This window comes from Heterodontus francisci, unplaced genomic scaffold (genome assembly GCF_036365525.1).
Source record: "Heterodontus francisci isolate sHetFra1 unplaced genomic scaffold, sHetFra1.hap1 HAP1_SCAFFOLD_537, whole genome shotgun sequence".
Classification (NCBI taxonomy): Eukaryota; Metazoa; Chordata; class Chondrichthyes; order Heterodontiformes; family Heterodontidae; genus Heterodontus; species Heterodontus francisci.
The window spans coordinates 35,725-54,183 of NW_027140574.1; positions in this window are offsets into that span (position 1 = coordinate 35,725).

Consider the following 18,459-nt stretch of genomic DNA (forward strand, 5'->3'; position numbering starts at 1 on the left):
ATCCGCAGTCCATATCCCTCTATTCCCATCCTATTCATTTATTTGCCAAGGTGCCTCTTGAAAGTTGTTTTCGTACCTGCTTCCACCACCTCTGCCGGCAGCAAGTTCCAGGCACTCTCCACCCTCTGTGTAAAAAACTTGCCTCGCACATCCCCTCTAAACTTTGCCCCTCGCACCTTAAACCTATGTCCCCCAGTAACTGACTCTTCCACCTTGGAAAAAAGCTGCTGACTATCCACTCTGTCCACGCCACTCATAACTTTGTAAACCTCCATCATGACGCCCCTCCACCTCCGTCTTCCAGTGAAAACAATCCGAGTTTATACAACCACTCCTCACAGCCAATGTCCTCCAGACCAGGCAACATTCTGGTGAACCTCTTCTGTACCCTCTCCAAAGCCTCCACGTCCCTCTGGCAGTGTGGTGACCAGAAATGTACACAATATTCCACGTGTGGCTTAACTAAAGTTCTGTACAGCTGCAGCATGACTTGCCAATTTCTATACTCTGAGCCCCGACCGATGAAGGCAAGCATGCCGTCTGCCTTCTTGACAAACTTATCCACATGTGTTGCCACTTTCAGTGACCTGTGGACATGTACACCCAGGTCTCTCTGCCTGTCAATACTCCGAAGGGTTCTGCCATTTACTGTATACTTCCCACCTGTATTTGATCTTGCAAAATGCATTACCTCACATTTTTCCGGATAAAACTCCATCTGCCATTTCTCTGTCCAAGTTTCCAACCGATCTATATCCTGCTGTATCGTCTGACAATCCTCATCACTATCCGCAACTCAACCAACCTTTGTGTTGTCTGCAAACTTACCAATCAGACCAGCTAAATTTTCCTCCAAATCATTTATATACACTACAAACAGCAAAGGTCGCAGCACTGATCCCTGTGGAACACCACTTGTCACTGCACTTCATTCAGAAAAGTACCATTCCATTGCTACCCTGTGTCTTCTCTGACCGAGCCAGTTCTGTATACAATTTGCCAGCTCACCTCTGATCCCGTGTGACTTCATATTTTGTACCAGTCTGCCATGCGGGACCTTGTGAAAGGCTTTACTGAAGTCCATATGGACAACATCCACTGCCCTTCCCACATCAATCATCTTCGTCACTTCCTCAAAAAACTGCTGTCACTCTCTTTAACGTTGCTTTATCAGAATTTTCCACATTCTTCGTTTTTTTCCTCAATTCCTTTTTTTCCTTAACTCAATTTCTGTAAAATTCAATTCATTAACCGTGATTTGTACATTTGAACGGCCCTCATTGCAACACCAGATGAGTTTTGTGTACAGAACAAGATACAATTAGCAAAGGCAACATCAAGCCTGGAATTCGTGCCAAGCAACAGGGACTACGGCTGATTCCTGGTTTGGTTTATTGTTAATTTGCTCTTTCTCTCTCTTAGAGTGAACTTGCTGACGATTGTGATCCTGTCCAGAGGGAAGTGCCGTCTCACCAAATATGGCATTCATTATTTGGTGGCCACGACACGGTGCACATAATGGTGGCATTCATTGTAATCAAACTGAAGTGAATTAACAGTACTTACTTGCTGATAAATGTCTTTTTCATCTGTTCCATAGGCGCCATGAAACTTGTCAAAAAATTGCAGCAATAAAAACAAGAAATGCTGGAAATACTCAACAGGTTTGACAGCATCTGCGGAACGAGAAGCAGAGTTAACCGTTCATGTCAGTGATCCTTCTTCAGAATTAGCAGATATAAGAAATGTGAAAGGTTTTAAGCAAGTAAAGCGGGGGTGGGGCAAAATATAACAAAAGAGAAGGTGTAGATAGGACGAGGTCACAGAGAATAACTGACCAGAGGTCATGGAGAAACGGCAAAAAATATGTTAATGGTGTGTTGAAAGATAGGGTGTTAATGGACTGAAAACTAAACAGCCACATGCACAAAAATTAAAAAAACAGTAGGTAGGCAAACTGAACAAACTAAGATCAAATAAAATAATATAAGCACAAAAAAGATTTTGAAAAGAAAGAAGAAAAAAATAACTAAAATAAAAGTAAAATGGGGGCCCGTCATGCTCTGAAATTATTGAACTCAATGTTCAGTCCAACAGGCTGTCTTGTGCCTAATCGGTAAATGCGATGCTGTTCCTCGTGCTTGCGTTGATGCTCACTGGAACACTGCAGCAATCCCAAGACAGAGATGTGAGCATGAGAGCAGTGGTGTGTGTTGCAATGACAAGCAACTGGAAACCCGGGGTCATGCTTTCGGACTGAGTGGAGGTGTTCCACAAAGCGTTCATCCAGTCTGCGTTTGGCTTCCTTAATGTAGAGGAGACCACATTGTGAGCAGCGAATACAGTATACTACGTAGACAGAAGTACAAATAAATCGCTGCTTCACCTGAAAGGAGTATTTGCGGCCTGGGATAGTGAGGAGAGAGTAGGAAAATGGGCAGGTATTATACCTCCTGCGATTGCACAGGAAAGTGCCATGAGAATGGGACGAGGTGATGGGGGTAATGGAGGAGTGGACCAGGCTATCGCAGAGAGAGAGAGAGCGATCAAATCAGAATGCTGATAGGGGAAGGGAGGGGAAGATGCGTTTGGCAGTGGCATCACATCGGAGGTGGCAGAAATGGCGGAGGATGATCCTTTGGATATGGAGGCTGATGGGTGGAAACTGAGGACAAGGGGAACACTGTCGCAGTTCTGGAAGGAAGGGGAATGGGCGAGGGTAGGGTACAGGAAATGGGCCAGACACTGTTGAGGACCCTGTCAACCACAGTTGGGGGGAGGGAATCCTCGGTTGAGGAAAAAGGAAGACACATCAGAAGCGCTGATATGGAAGGTAGCATCATCAGAGCAGATGCGTCGGAGATGGAAAAACTGGGAAAATGAAATAGTGTCCTTACAGGAGACAGGGTGTGAAGAAGTGTAGTCGAAGTAGCTGTGGGGGTCGGTGGGCTTCTAACGTACACTAGTAGACAGCCTATCTCCAGAGATAGAGATAGAGAAGTCGAGGAAGGGAAGGGAAGTGTCAGAGATGGACTATGTAAACCTGAGAGAAGCAAGGTTGATAAAGTTATCCAGTTCGGGGCGGGAGCAGGAAACGGCACCGATACAGTCATCAAAGTACCGGAAAAATACTTGAGAGAGGGAGCATGAGTTGGACTGGAACAACATATGTTCGACAGATCCCACCAAAAGGCAGGCATAACTAGGATCCATGCGGTTCCCCAGAGCAACACCTTTTACTTGAAAGAAGTGAGTGGAGTTGAAGGAGAAGTTGTTCAATGTGAGAGCAAATTCAGTCAGGCAGCGGAGGGTGGTGGTGGATGGGGATTGGTTGGGCCTCTGTTCAAGGAAGAAACGTAGAGTCCTCAAATCGCGTTGGTGGGGGTGGAGGTGTCGAGAGATTGAACGTCCATCGTGAAAAGGAGGCGGTTGGGGCCAGGATACTGGAAATTGTAAAAATGACATATGGCCTCAGAAGAGTCACGGATGTAGGTCGGAAGAGACTGGACCAGTGGAGAATGGATAGAGGTAAGATGGGAAGAAATCAGTTCAGTGGGGCAGGAGCAACCTGACACAATGGGTCTGCTGGAACATTCCTGCTTGTGGATTTTGGGAAGGAGGTAGAAGTGGGTTGTCCAGGATTGCGGGATGATGAGGTTGGAAGATGTCAGTGATTGTCTTGTGGACAGTCGCTTGATGTTCGGTGATGGGGTCATGGTCCAGAGTGAGGTAGGAAGAAGTGTCTGAAAGTTGGTGCTGAGCCTCTACAAGGCAGATGTCGGTATGCCATACAACAACAGCACCACCCTTGCTTGCAGGTTTGATGAAAATGTCGAGGTTATACCTGAGAGAACGGAATGTCTCAAATTCAGAGGAGGACAGGTTAGAGTGAGTCAGGGGGGCAGAGAAATTGAGATGACCAATGCCTCTCCAACAGATTTCAATGAAAAGATCAAGAGCGGGTAAGAGGTTGGGAGAGGGGTCCAAGTAGAGGGAGAATGCTGGAGGTGGGTGAATGGGTCTGCTGATCGGTGGGGCGGGGGGGGGATGGGGTGGGGGTTCTCCTGGTCAAAGAAGTGAGCTCCGAGGCGCAGGCGATGGAAGAAGAGCTCAACGTTATGTCGAGCGCGAGATTCATTGAGGTGGGGCGTAATGGAATAAAACGGAGTCCTTTGCTGAGTACAGAACGTTCGGCGTCAGAGAGGGAGAGATCAGAGGCATATTTATGCGTGGCGGATGGGTGGTTTGACCGACTTTTAACCCATTTTCAGCCGAACTTTTTCATCCTGCTGTTCAATGCTCTCACTGTCCAACATATTATAATGTCAAATATATTCCGGCAGGGCACTGCTGCGCAGCATGGATGACCAAAATGATCCAGACAGCAAGAACTGGAAGAGATCAATGATCTTGCTCTTTACTATGTCTGGCAATTCCGCTATTCACTGGGTGGCATATGTTGTGCATTGCCTGAGGTGGTGGGTGTGGGGGACCACAATTATACAAGCAATACTACAGTAACCCAACATACATCACCAAGCAAACGGGATGCAAGCTGCAGGTTGTCAGCTGTTGTAACAACACATGTATCTGTGGACTGACACCAGGAACGTTCACGGAAGAGTTGAAGAACGGGATGAAACATCTGGTTACACTGAATCGGAGATTGTGAAAAAAGCAAACAATTGATCAGAATGCTGCACCAAGCTGTGTGAATTGCAATCCAGACTATAACACCTCATTTTCATATATATTCCGTAACACCACGATAGCAGGTGATGGGAGGAAACAGGCTGGCTCTCTTGAGAGTGAGAGCTGGCCAATGTACCAGCACAGAAGCAGAGTACAGCTGCATTGGGTCTGCCCCCACACTTGATATAAAATAGAAAGAAAGAAGACAGGTAAGGCAAATACAACAAAAATGTCTAATTCAGAAAAAGAAGGAATAAAAAGAATGGAAAATCTTCTGGTCACTTCAGAGCAGGCAATAATAATCTGGATTCAACTAGATCTTGTAAATGTCAAGTGTACAAATATAATGAACACTGGACCACATCAGTTAAATATGAAACCATGAGCAATAATGCATACTGGATCATATCTCTTACATGTGAATCATAGAATCATATAAAGTTCAAGGACAGAAAGAGGCCACTTGGTTCATCCTGTCTATGCTGGGGAAAAAAGATCCACCTATTCTAATCCCACCTTCTAGTATGCGGTCCGTAGCCCTGCAGATTATGGCACTTGAGATGAATATCCAGATTCCTTTTGAGTACGTTGAGTGTAACTGCCTCAACTATCCTTTCAGGCAATGAGATCCAGACAACCACCACTCTCTGGGTGAAAAAGGGTTTCCCTCATCTTCCCTCTGATTTTTGTACCAATCACGTTAATTCTATGCCTACTAGTCACTGACGTTGTTGCAAAGGTGAATAAACCCTTCACCTCCAATCTATCCAGGCCCACATCATTTTGCAACTTCCATCAGATCTCCCCTCAGACTGCTCTGCTTCAAGGAGAACAACCCCAGCCCATCCAATATTTCCTCATAGCTGCATTTTTCAAGTCCTGGCAACATCCTCGTAAACCTCCTCTGTACCCTCTCCAGTGCAATTACGACCTTCCTGTAATGAGGAGACCAGAACTGCCCACAATACTAAAGGCGTGGCCTAACCAATGAGTCAGACAGTTCCAGAAAAACCTAGCTGCTCTTGTATGCTATCCCTCGTCTAACAAAGGAAAGCATTCCATATGCCTTCGTAACCAGCTTATCGACCTGTTCTGCGACCTTCAGGGGTCTGTAGACATTCACCCCAAGGTCCCTCCCTTCCTCCACACTTGTCAGTATTTTGCCATTCATTCTGTATTCCTTTGCCTTGTTGACCTCCCCAAATCCATCACCTCACACTTCTCCAAGTTGTATCTTTCTGCCCATCTGACCAGACCATCAATATCTTCCTGCACGCTACAGCTGTCCTTCTCGCTATCTACCAACGGCCAGCCATTGTGTCGTCCGCAAACGTTTTGATCATGCCCCCTACATTTACGTCCAAATCGTTAATATATACCACAAAAGCAGGGGACCCAGAACAGATCCCTGCAGAACGGCACTGGAACTGGAAAAAGCTCCCCAGTCGTTAAAACAGCCGTCAACAATTACCCTTTGTTTCCTGCTATTGAGCCAAATTTGTATCCACATTGCTGCATTTCCCTGCATCCCATGGGATGTTACTTTATTAACCTGTCTGCCATGTGGGACTTTGTCAAAAGCCTTGCTAAAATCCGTGTGGACCACATGAACTGCACTAACCTCATCTATTTTTCTTGTTAGATGTTCAAAAAATTCGATCAGTTTGCTGAAACAAGATCTTCCCTTAACAAATCCATGCTGACTATCCTTGATTAACCTATGCCTTTCCAATGACAGTTTATCCTGTCTCTCACAATAGATACCAGTAATTTGCACACTATTGAGATTAGACTTACTGACCTGTAAATTTCGGTGCAGCCTTCGCTCCATTTTTAAACAGATGTACAACATTAGCAGTTCTCCAATCCTCCGGCACCGCAGCTGTATCCAGTGAGGACTGAGGATAGTCAGACCATCACTATTTCCAATCTTGTTTCTTTTAACAGCCTGGGGTACATTTCATCCGGCCCTGGTGATTCATCAACTTTAAAGGATACTAATCCCATTAATACTTCCTCTCTCCCTATGTTTATCACATCCAATAATTCACACTACTCCTCCTTAACTACAATACCTGCATCGTCCCCCTCTTTTGTGAAGAGAGCCGCAACGTATATATTAAGAACCATACCACTATCTTCTGCTCCTGCACAAAGGTTATCTCTTTGGTCTTTTGTGGGCCCTATTCTCTCCTTCGTTATCTTCTTCCTCTTAATGCTTCGATAAAACATGTTTGGGTTAATCTTAATCTGCTTGCCAATATTCTTTCATGCCCATTCTTTGCTTTCCTTATTTTCATTTTGATTTAATTCCTACACTTTCTATACTCCCCTCGCCTTTCTGTAGTATTGAATTCCCGGCGTCGGACATATGCTTTTCTTTTCCACCTTTGCTCTGGGCTCCTTGACATCCATTGGGATGGGAGGGGAGCGGTGGGGGGTGGGTGGCGGGTAGGTTTGGCCGTCTCAACCTTTTTATTTGTGGGTACATGTTTACGCTGAACCCCTTGAATCTCCCCTTTGAATGCCTCCCACTGTTCAGACACTGATTTACCTTCATGTAGCTGTTTCCAGTCGACTTTCGCTAAATCACTTCTCAGTTTAGTAAAATAGGCCTGGCCCCAATTGAGAACTCTAACTCCTGTTCTATCTCCGTCCTTTTCCATAGTTAGGTTAAAAGTGACTGAATTGTGATCACTACCACCAAAATGCTTCCCCACTGCCACCCCTTCCACCTGCCCATCTTCATTTCCTAAAACTAAGTCTAAAACTTCTCCCTTTCTTTGTGGACTTGCTTCTTCTGAATCCACCTCAATAATTCTGCACACTCAATTGATTTCACTCAAAAACTATCCCAGTTAATATTGGTGCGGTTAATGTCCCCTGCTATTAATGCCCTATTGCTCTTGCACTTCTCAGAGAATCCGACAAAGCCGCTCTTCTATCTCCATCTGACTGTTTGGGATGACGATAGTACACTCCCAGCAGTGGGATTGCACCTTTTTTGTTCGTTGGGTCAATCCATATGGCGTCATTTGATGAACTTTCCAAAATATTACCCCTCTTCACAGCAGTAATAGTTTTCATGACCAAAATTGCCACTCTCCCTCCTTTCTTATCCTCCTCCCTGCGTATCTGAAATCCCTGTAACCAGGAACGTTGAGCTGCCATTCCTGTCCCTCCTTAAGCCATGTTTCTATAATAGCTATGGTATCATACTGCCACGTGTCTATCTGTGCCCTCAGCTCATCTGCTTTATGTTCGAGACTACTTGTATTGAACTAGATACCATTGAGCACTGCCAAACTCTTTTTTTATTGTCTAACTGTCGTTTGCTCTGTCTTCCAGACTCATCCAGTAATTTGCTTCCTTCCATTTTCATTTCTGAATTTTCTGCATTTTATTTTCATTTCTGTCTGCATTTAATAATAATGCACACAGGACCACGAGTGGTAAATGTGAACCATTTAATAATAATGTACATTGGACCACACATGGTAAATGTGATCAATATATTAGTAATACAGACAGCACCACATCTAGTAAATAAGAAACATTTAATAATATTGCACACTGGACCACAGCTAATTGTTACAAAACATTTAATAATAATACAGTCTGGAACATAGCTGGTAAATGTGAAACATTGAATAATCTGCACTCGGGACCACATGTGATTAAGATGATGAATATATTAGTAATGCAGACTGGACCACCTCTCATAAATCTGTTAACTTTAGTGATATGCACACTGCATCACTTCTAGTAAATGTGAACCATTTAATAATAAGGCACACTGGACCACATTTAGTTATATGAAAAAAAAATATAATAATGCACTCTGTGCCATATCTGGTAAATGTGAATCATTTAATAATAATTCAAATGGAACAAAATTTGATAAATGTAAATAATGCACACTGGTAAATAATCCATACATGGTAAATATCTACTGTTCAAAAATAATGGAAATTGGAACACACGTGGAAAATCTGAAGTGTTCAGTAATTTTTAAGTATTTCATGGGGTGTGGGAATCGCTGGCAAGGACAACATTTTTTGCCCATCCTTAATTGCTTTTGATAGCTGGGTGGCTTGATGGGCCTCTTCAGAGGGTAGTTAAGAGCCAATCACATTGCTGTGGGTCCGGATTCACAGTCGGCCAGACCTGTTAAGGACTGCAGAATTTCTTCCCCAAAGGACATTAGTGCACAAGATGTGTGATTAGATCATCAAATAAAGTTTCATGGCTGCAGCATTGAAACTAGCTTTCAATTCTGGATTCTTATGAATTCACGGAAACTAAAAATCCACCAACTGCTATGGTGGCATTTGAAACCATGGTCGCAGAGAATCCAACTGCGTCTCGAGACAAATAACTTAGTGACATCAGCACTACACCACCACCTTGCATTGCACACAGACCTAACTGTGGAAGATGCGAAAAGTCTAATGATAATGCACATTGCATCATGTGTGGTAAGTGTTTAATCCTCAATAAAACTGCAAACTGGACCGCATCTTGTAAATGTGAGGCATTTGATAATATTGCACACTGGACCAATTCTGGTGAAGTAAATAATTTATAAAACTGTGCACTGGACCACATCTGGTAAACGTGAATTGTTTAATAATATTGATCACTCGACCATATCTGCTAAAAATGAAGCATTTAATAATGGTGTACAGTGACCACATCTGGTAAATGCGAGTCAATAAAAAAATAATGCTCACTGTACCACATCTAGTAAGTGTGAGGCATTTCATGCCAAAGCAAACGTGACCACATTTGGTAAATGTGAAGCATTTACTGATAATGCACACTGGACACATCTGGGAAATATGATTTATTTAATTAGAATACGCACTGGCCACATCAGGTAAAAATGGAAACATATAATGATAATCCGCACGTTGCCAAATCTGGCAAATGTGAAGCATTTAAAAATAATGCACATTGCATCACGTCTGGTAAAAGTAACACATTTAATAATTGAATATTAATGCACGTTGTACAACATCCGGTAAATGTGAAGCAGTTAATCATAATGCAGATTGACCACATCTGGTAAGTGTGATGCATTAAATAATGCAGACTTGACGTAATCTAGTGAATGTGAAGCATTCAGTAATAATGCAAATTGGACCACATCTTGTAAATTTGAAGCATGTAAAAGTAATGGTCACTAGATTACTTCTGATAAATGTGAAAGATTTAATATCAATGCAAACTGGACCACAGCAGGTAAATGGGAAGAATTTAACACAAATGCACATCAGGTACATGTGAAGCATTAAATAATATTGCACACAGTACCAAATCTGGTTAAGTAAATGATTTAATAATAATGTACACTGCGCCACATCTGGTAAATGTCCAACATTTAATAATGCACACTGGACGATATATGGGAAATATGAAGCATTTAATAATAAAGCACAATAGACCATACGTGGTAAATATGAGCATTTATACAATAGTGCACATTGTGTTCAATAAGAATGCAAACTGGAGCATACCTGGGAAATGTGAATTGTTAAGACTTTTCTAATTCTTTCATGGAATGTGGGCATCACTGTCGAGGCCAGCATTTGTCGCCTATGCCTAATTTCCCTTGACAACTGACTGACTTGCTAGGCCATTTCAGAGGACAATTAACAGTCAACCACATTGCAGTGGGTCTGGACTCACATGCATGCCAGAACAAGTAAGGATAGTTTCACAGCACTATTGTGAGGCGAGCTTTCAATTCCAAATTTTTGGTAGTTAATTGAATCTAAGTTTCACCAGCAACTATGATGGCATTTGACTCGGTGATCCCAGGGTGTTAGCATGGGTTCTGGATAATTAACTCATTTACATTACCACAAAGCCAACATTTCCCATTTCACACAGAGCTGTTTACGGCAAATGTGAAGATTTTCATGATCATGCATATTGGATCATACATGGTACTTGCTTAGTCAGTATAATAATTCACTCTTGTCCTCATAAGATAAACATGAAGCACTTAATAATAATGCAAACCGGACGTCATCTGGTAAATGTGAACCATTTAATGACAATACACACTGAAGCACATCTAGTATTTGTGAACGATTTGCTAATAAGGCAAACTGGACCTAATCTGGTAAACGTGAAGCATTCAATAACAATGCAAACTGCATCACATCTGTACCTGTGTATCATTTAATAATAAACGCTTGGTAGCACAGAAATAGAGCATTGCTGAAAATGGAGACATTTTGTCAACGATTTTCTTCTTGCACTATTCAGGACAAATTGCGAGAATACCAATGTAAGGGAAACCAACAAATTAATACAGTTTGGGAAGAGAGTGTTGATTGGTTGGCTAGTAGACTCTGATTGATAGAGGTGCTGTCATGGAGAATGCACCAGTTTATGGTGATTGACAGTTAACTGCCAATCTTTCTTTGAAATTTAAATCAGGCAGCTTGACTGTGATTGGTCAAGGCGTTGCCATGAGCAATGAACCAGCGAATGGCTGTCACTTATTTTGAAACAGGCGCAATATGTGCACATTTTCCTTCAGTCTGCATCGTCCAAGGATCTGTGACTTATTATATGCAGCTTCCAGAACGCTAAAATATGTCACGCTGCGGCCTGAATGACAATCTTAAATTAGTTGTCAGCATAATTCCTAGCACACTGAGAATAATTCAACAGTGCTACCCAATCGTGGAATCACATCTGAAGTTGGACATTGTGTTTTGAGTTTTGCAAGCACGGGTTGTTTGGATATGTCCTGTACCTTACCCATTGCGAATAGCAGAAGGGACATGTTTTTTAATACGATCTGTCAGTCCTTGGGATGTACGGCCTATGTACTGAGCATCACACTGGCATTGAGAATTCATATATCACATTACTCATTGTGTGATTGGCAGAATGTCTTTTTTGGCTTCACAGCAGCATCCTGTTAGTTGTGAATATCACACGAGTTGACAATGCATTGTAGCAGCGTGAAACAGCTGGCTTCACCTGTGGCTCAAATTGTTGGGATACATTACCATTGCAGGCGAATCCGAGGTAGACCGTGCACATTTTAGGGCAGAAAATGAGGGTCTTAGTCCCGTTTATAAGTTTATGCGTTATACAGCGAGGAATGATTTGATCAGGGTAGCCATTGTCACGCAGGATGCCTTTGAGTCACCCTCTTTCAGCATCAAGCTGGCATGGTGAGCAAAAGGCTCGGGCCCGATTTACAAGGTTCCTGATCAGGTCAATCTTATAGCACATGGAACTGTAAGAATCAAGACACGTGCATTTACCAGTGAAGTTAGACTTTCTCAGTTGCATGTGTGAAAGGTGGTGTGACTTGTAAAGTGTGTGTGTGTGTTTGCATGTGATGTGTGTGTGTGTGTGTGTCTATATGTGCCCAGATTCACTGTTACGTAATGTAACCCCAGGGGCCTCTAACGATATTTAAAGAATGAGAGTGACACACCACTTAATTTCCTTCTCCATTTATTTGAACACAACCCGTCCCTCTGTCTCTCGATTGTCTCTGTCTCTCCACCATCTTTGTGTCTTTCACTTTCTTTCCTGATCACTGTCTATATCTCTCCCTCTCTCCGTCTGTCTCTAACTCTCCCTCTCTCTCTGTCGCTTCTTCTCCCTCTGCCATTGACTCCCCCTCTCCCTGTCTGTCTCTCTGTCGCTCTCTCTGTCTGTCTATCCTTCTCTCCCTGTCTCTGCCTCTTTCCATGACTGCTTTTATCTCTCTCACACCATCTCACCTACTCCCAGTCTTGCCATCTCCCTATCCCTCTCTGTCTGTCTCAGGACATCAAAGATTCCAGCCATTTCTTTGTTAATTTTGAACCTTTAACTCTTGCCCTTGCTGGAAATGTCACTACATTTTGAAAGTATCAAACACTAATCCAGCACTCGCCCCCAAAATCACTTACAAAAGCCCCCAACGCTGTTCTGGGCAAAAGATGGGGATTGTTACTGAGGTTCTGTCAAGTTCCCCTCGCACTCTGTCTCCTGTTCGCTCTGCCTCTAAAGTGTGACAGTTGTTACTGATATTTTTCAACAACATTAGATTTAATGTAAATGTAAACATGTGGCTCAGCATCAATTGCCGTCTGTGGAAAAGAGATTCAAACTGATACTACAGCTGGTGTGTCGAAGTGTTTCACCATTTCACTCCTGAAAAGCATTTAGAATATGTTTCGATTTTTAGACTATGCCTCCATTTCATAGACTCCACATTCTGTGGGAATGGTTTCTCTCCGTTTACCCTATCAGCTTCCATTATTAACTTGAAAACGTTGATTAAATCACTCCTTAACCTCCCAAATTCCAGGGATACATAGTAAAGCTCCATCTCCACAGTCCCATTAAACGCTCCCAAGCCAAGCACAGTGTCGTGTTGGACACAGAGTAAATTCCTATCTGCACTGTCGAATCTCACACTCCCAGGGCAGAGGCAGCATTGGGTTAGATATATAGTAGGGACAGGCCCTATTGTATTATAAACAGAGAAATGGTCTTGTGCAGTGTAAACTGAGACAGGGTGAAATGCAGCATTAGCAAATACCTGGCGCAGTGGTTAACACCGCAGCCTCACAGCTCCAGTGACCCGGGTTCAATTCTGGGTACTGCCTGTGTGGAATTTGCAAGTTCTCCCTGTGTCTGCGTGAGTTTCCTCCGGGTGCTCCGGTTTCCTCCCACATGCCAAAGACTTGCAGGTTGATAGGTAAATTAGCCATTAGCAATTGCCCCTAGTATAGGTATGTGGCAGGAAAATATAGGGACAGGTGGGGTTGTGGTAGGAATATGGAATTAGTGTCGGATTAGTATAAATGGGTGGTTGGTGGTCGGCACAGACTCGGTGGGCCGAAGGGCCTGTTTCAGTGCTGTGTCTTTAAACTAAACCAATATGTAGTCTAGTGCAGTACCAATGGAGGTAGGGTCTAGTGTGAAAGAACAGAGGCAGGATGTACTTGATAAGTATGTACCTGTCAGGCAGGGAGGAAGTTGTCGAGCGAGGGAGCCATAGTTTACTAAAGAAGTTGAAGCACTTGTCAAGAGGAAGAAGAAGGCTTATGTTCGGATGAGACGTGAAGGCTCAGTTAGGGCGCTTGAGAGTTACAAGCTAGCCAGGAAGGATCTAAAGGGAGAGCTAAGAAGAGGGAGGAGAGGACACGAGAAGTCATTGGCGGATAGGATCAAGGAAAACCCGAAGGCTTTCCATAGGTATATCAGGAAGAAAAGAATGACGAGAGTTAGATTAGGGCCAATCAAGGATAGTAGTTGGAAGTTGTGTGTGGGATCAGAGGAGATAGGGGAAGCGTTAAATAAATATTTTTCGTCAGTATTTACAGTAGAGAAAGAAAATGTTGTCGAGGAGAATACTGTGATATAGACTACTAGGCTAGATGGGATTGAGGTTCACAAGGAGGAGGTGTTAGCAATTTTGGAAAGTGTGAAAATAGATAAGTCCCCTGGGCCAGATGGGATTTATCCTCGGATTCTCTGGGAAGCCAGAGAGGAGATTGCAGAGCCTTTGACATTGATCTTTATGTCGTCATTGTCGACAGGAATAGTGCCGGAAGATGGAGGATAGCAAATGTTGTCCCCTTGTTCAAGAAGGGGAGTAGAGACAGCCCTGGTAATTATTGACCTGTGAGCCTTACTTCGGTTGTGGGTAAAATGTTGGCAAAGGTTATAAGAGATAGGATTTATAATCATCTTGAAAAGAATAAGTTCATTGGAGATAGTCATCACGGTTTTGTGAAGGGTCGTGCCTCACAAACCTTATTGAGTTTTTTGAGAAGGTGACCAAACAGGTGGATGAGGGTAAAGCCGTGGATGTGGTGTATATGGATTTCAGTAAGGCGTTTGATAAAGTTCCCCACGGGAGGCTATTGCAGAAAATACGGACGTATTGGGTTGAAGGTGATTTTGAGCTTTGGATCAGAAATTGGCTAGCTAAAAGAAGACAGAGGGTGGTGGTTGATGGCAAATGTTCATCCTGGAGTTTAGTTACTAGTGGTGTACCGCAAGGATCTGTTTTGGGGCCACTGCTGTTTGTCATTTTTATAAATGACCTGGATGAGGGTGCAGAAGGGTGGGTTAGTAAATTTGCGGATGACACGAAGGTCGGTGGAATTGTGGATATTGCTGAAGGATGTTGTAGGTTACAGAGGGACATAGATAGGCTGCAGAGCTGGACTGAGAGATGGCAAATGGAGTTTAATGCGGAAAAGTGTGAGGTGATTCACTTTGGAAGGAGTAACAGGAATGCAGAGTACTGGGCTAATGGGAAGATTCTTGGCAGTGTAGATGAGCAGAGAGATCTTGGTGTCCAGGTACATCAATCCCTGAAAATTGCCACCCAGGTTAATAGGGCTGTTAAGAAGGCATATGGTGTGTTAGCTTTTATTAGTAGGGGGATCGAGTTTCGGAGCCACGAGGTCATGCTGCAGCTGTACAAAACTCTGGTGCGGCCGCACCTGGAGTATTGCGTGCAGTTCTGGTCATCGCATTATAGGAAGGATGTGGAAGCTTTGGAAAGGGTGCAGAGGAGATTTTCTAGGATGTTGCCTGGTATGGAGGGAAGGTCTTACGAGGAAAGGCCGAGGGATTTGAGTTTGTTTTCGTTAGAGAGAAGGAGGAGGAGAGGTGACTTAATAGAGACATATAAGATAATCAGAGGGTTAGATAGGGTGGATAGTGAGAGACTTTTTCCTCGGATGGTGATGGCAAACACGAGGGGACATAGCTTTAAGTTGAGGGGTGATAGATTTCGGACAGATATCAGAGGTAGTTTCTTTACTCAGAGAGTAGTAGGGGCGTGGACGCCCTGCCTGCAACAGTATTAGACTCGCCAACTTTAAGGGCATTTAAGTGGTCATTGGATAGACATATGGATGAAAATGGAATAGTGTAGGTCAGATGGTTTCACAGGTCGGCGCAACATCGAGGGCCGAAGGGCCTGTACTGCGCTGTAATGTTCTATGTAGTGCAGTAATAACTGAAACACGTTGTTGATCTTAAACAGATGAAGACAATCGTGGGGCTAATTGATTGTTGGATGAAGGGATGGAGTGTAATGTATCCAGCTAGCTGATAACGCAAATTCAGGTGGTACAGTAAGCTGTGAGGAGGCCACAGATAGGATATGGGCAGGTTAACCGAGTGGGCAAGAAAGTTGCTGATGGAATATACTGTGGAGAAAAGTCTGTGTGTTCACTTTGGCGGGAATAATAGAAATACAACGTTTTCCTCATATCATGGAATCGTTTCAGATAAGAAGGATGACTCCTCAATGAAAACTCCTTAACCTCTTCTCTGAGGAAAACTAACCCAGCATCTCTATCTAAACACTGAACTGAAATCCTCGATTTATGAAAACATTCTCGTCAATCTTTTCTGCACACTCTCTGCAGTCTTCACATTCTTCCCAACTTGTGGTGCCTAGAATTGAAGACAGAACGCCAGTTGAGGCCGACCCAGTGTTTTACAGCGGCTCATCACAATCTGCTTGCTTTTGTACTCCACGCCTCCCTCTATTTATAAACCCAGGATCCATATGACTTTTGAACCACTTTCGCCAACCTTCCTTGCCACCTTCGATGATGTTTGCACATGTGTCCCCCAGATCTCTTTGCTCTGTCACCTCCTTTACAATTGTATCCTCTAGTTTATAATGCCTCTCCTCATTCTATTTACCTGAGGAGCTGCAAGATGTGGACATAGTTCTTTGTGAATATTTTACATCATTCTTCACGAAAGAGGGCGCAATGCTGATATTGTAGTCAATGAGGAGATGTTCGAAATTTCGGATGGGATAAACAGTGAGAGAGGAAATGTTAAACGGTCTTGCATATTTGAAAGCTGATAATTGAACTGCATCAGACTGTTAAGAGGTGCAAGGGAGGAACTATCGAAGGCTCTGACCATCATTTTCCAATCCTCTCTACTTGCGGGCATGATGCCAGAGGCCTGGAAGACTGCAAATCGATTTTTAAAATGAGCAAGGGATAGACTGAGTAATAACAAGCCACCCAGCCTAAAGTCAGTGGAGGGCAAAGTATTGGGAAACATTTTGGTGAACAATATGAATCGTCATTTAGAAAGGTGCAGATTAATCAAGCACAGTCAGCGTGTATTTGTTAAGTGAAGATCGTGTCAGACTAACTTGATTGATTCTTTCGTGGGGTGACAAGTAGGCTCGATTAGGCTGGCTGCTCATCACCACCTTCCAAGGGAAATTCAGCAATAAATGCCGTTCTTTCCAGTGATTCCCATATCCCGTGACTGAATTTAATACAGAGTCAGGTCCTGTGCACATATAGTACACCTGGGTACAAGAAATAATTCACTCCTGTCTACTACTGTGTGTCTCAGCGTCACCATGTCTCTGTACCATCACTTTTTTAAGCATTAACCTTACATGAGTGTGGAGTCAGTCTCGGAAATAAATTTCTCCGTCCTGTGGTAACACAGCAGGGCCATCGTGAACAAACCTAAAATGGCTGTTGGATGTTAGTAAACTAACGTTAAATGAATGAATGGCTAATGCTGTGACTGTGTTTTGTTATTGAGGTTCTGAGTGAGGATTTAGACAGGCATTCAGAGAGAGAAGATGATAGATAAAGTGACAAAGAATCGCCGAGGGATCGAGAGAGGCAGGGAGAGTCAGTGAGGGTTCAGAACAAATATGTTCAGAACAAATAGATGAGGGCCGAGCAGCACTCCAGGAGTCCCAGTCTGTCAATTTAAAAATGTCCTATTTATCCCTACTCTTTGATTCCTGTCCGTTAACCAGTTCTCCATCCATGCTAATATAGTACCCCTAACTCCATGTGTACTTATTTTTCATTTTAATCTTTTATGTGGCGCCTTTTCGAAAACCAAGTTTGAAACACCTACTGGATGATCTTTAACTAGTCGGCCAGTTACATCCTCAAAATACACAATTTACTTTTCTTGAAACCATGTTATTAGTTTGATTCCACTATAGCACATTTCTCAAGACTGCACACGTACAGAGGGGCCTGGAGGCTCACCTGCAGTCATCTTTGAACTCTGTAGGACATTTCAAGAGAGTAATTAGCAAAATATATGTGATCTTCGACTTCATCAGAGAGACAAGGAGAGAGTGCGAGGGCGAGATGGGCAGAAAGAGGGAGAGAGATATGGGTAGAAAGAGTAAGGGGGAGACGGGGAGAGACAGACAGAATGTAGGAGAAACTTAACAATTAACCATGTTAAAAATATTAATTAAAAATTTATAGAGCCTGCACACTGAAAGTATTGTCTGCAGACAACAACTAAAGTCGCACACCATCCTAACTTGGAACTATGTCTCCGTCCCTTCATTGTCGCTGGGTCAAAGTCCTGGAAATCTCTTCATAACAACACAGTGGGTGCACCTACCCCACATGGACTGCACTTGTTCATAAAAGTGGTTCACCCCCAACCTCTCAAAGGGAAATTAGGGATGGGCAATCAATGCTGCCATTGCCAGTGACACGCACCACGAATGACTAAAATAATGGCACCAACCCACTTAAGGAACCATTAGCCTAGACGAACAAAAACCGAGACAGAGAGGTTGGATTGAGGGAGCGTCTTCAAATAGGAAAGAGAGGTAGTGAGATGGAGAGATTTCGGAACAGAATTAGCTGCAGAGTAAATCTCTGTCTTCTCTGATCTATCAAACACTCCCATGGCAGGTACAGTGTGGGTTAGATATAGAGGAAAGCAGCTTCTATATCTGCCTCGCTTTCT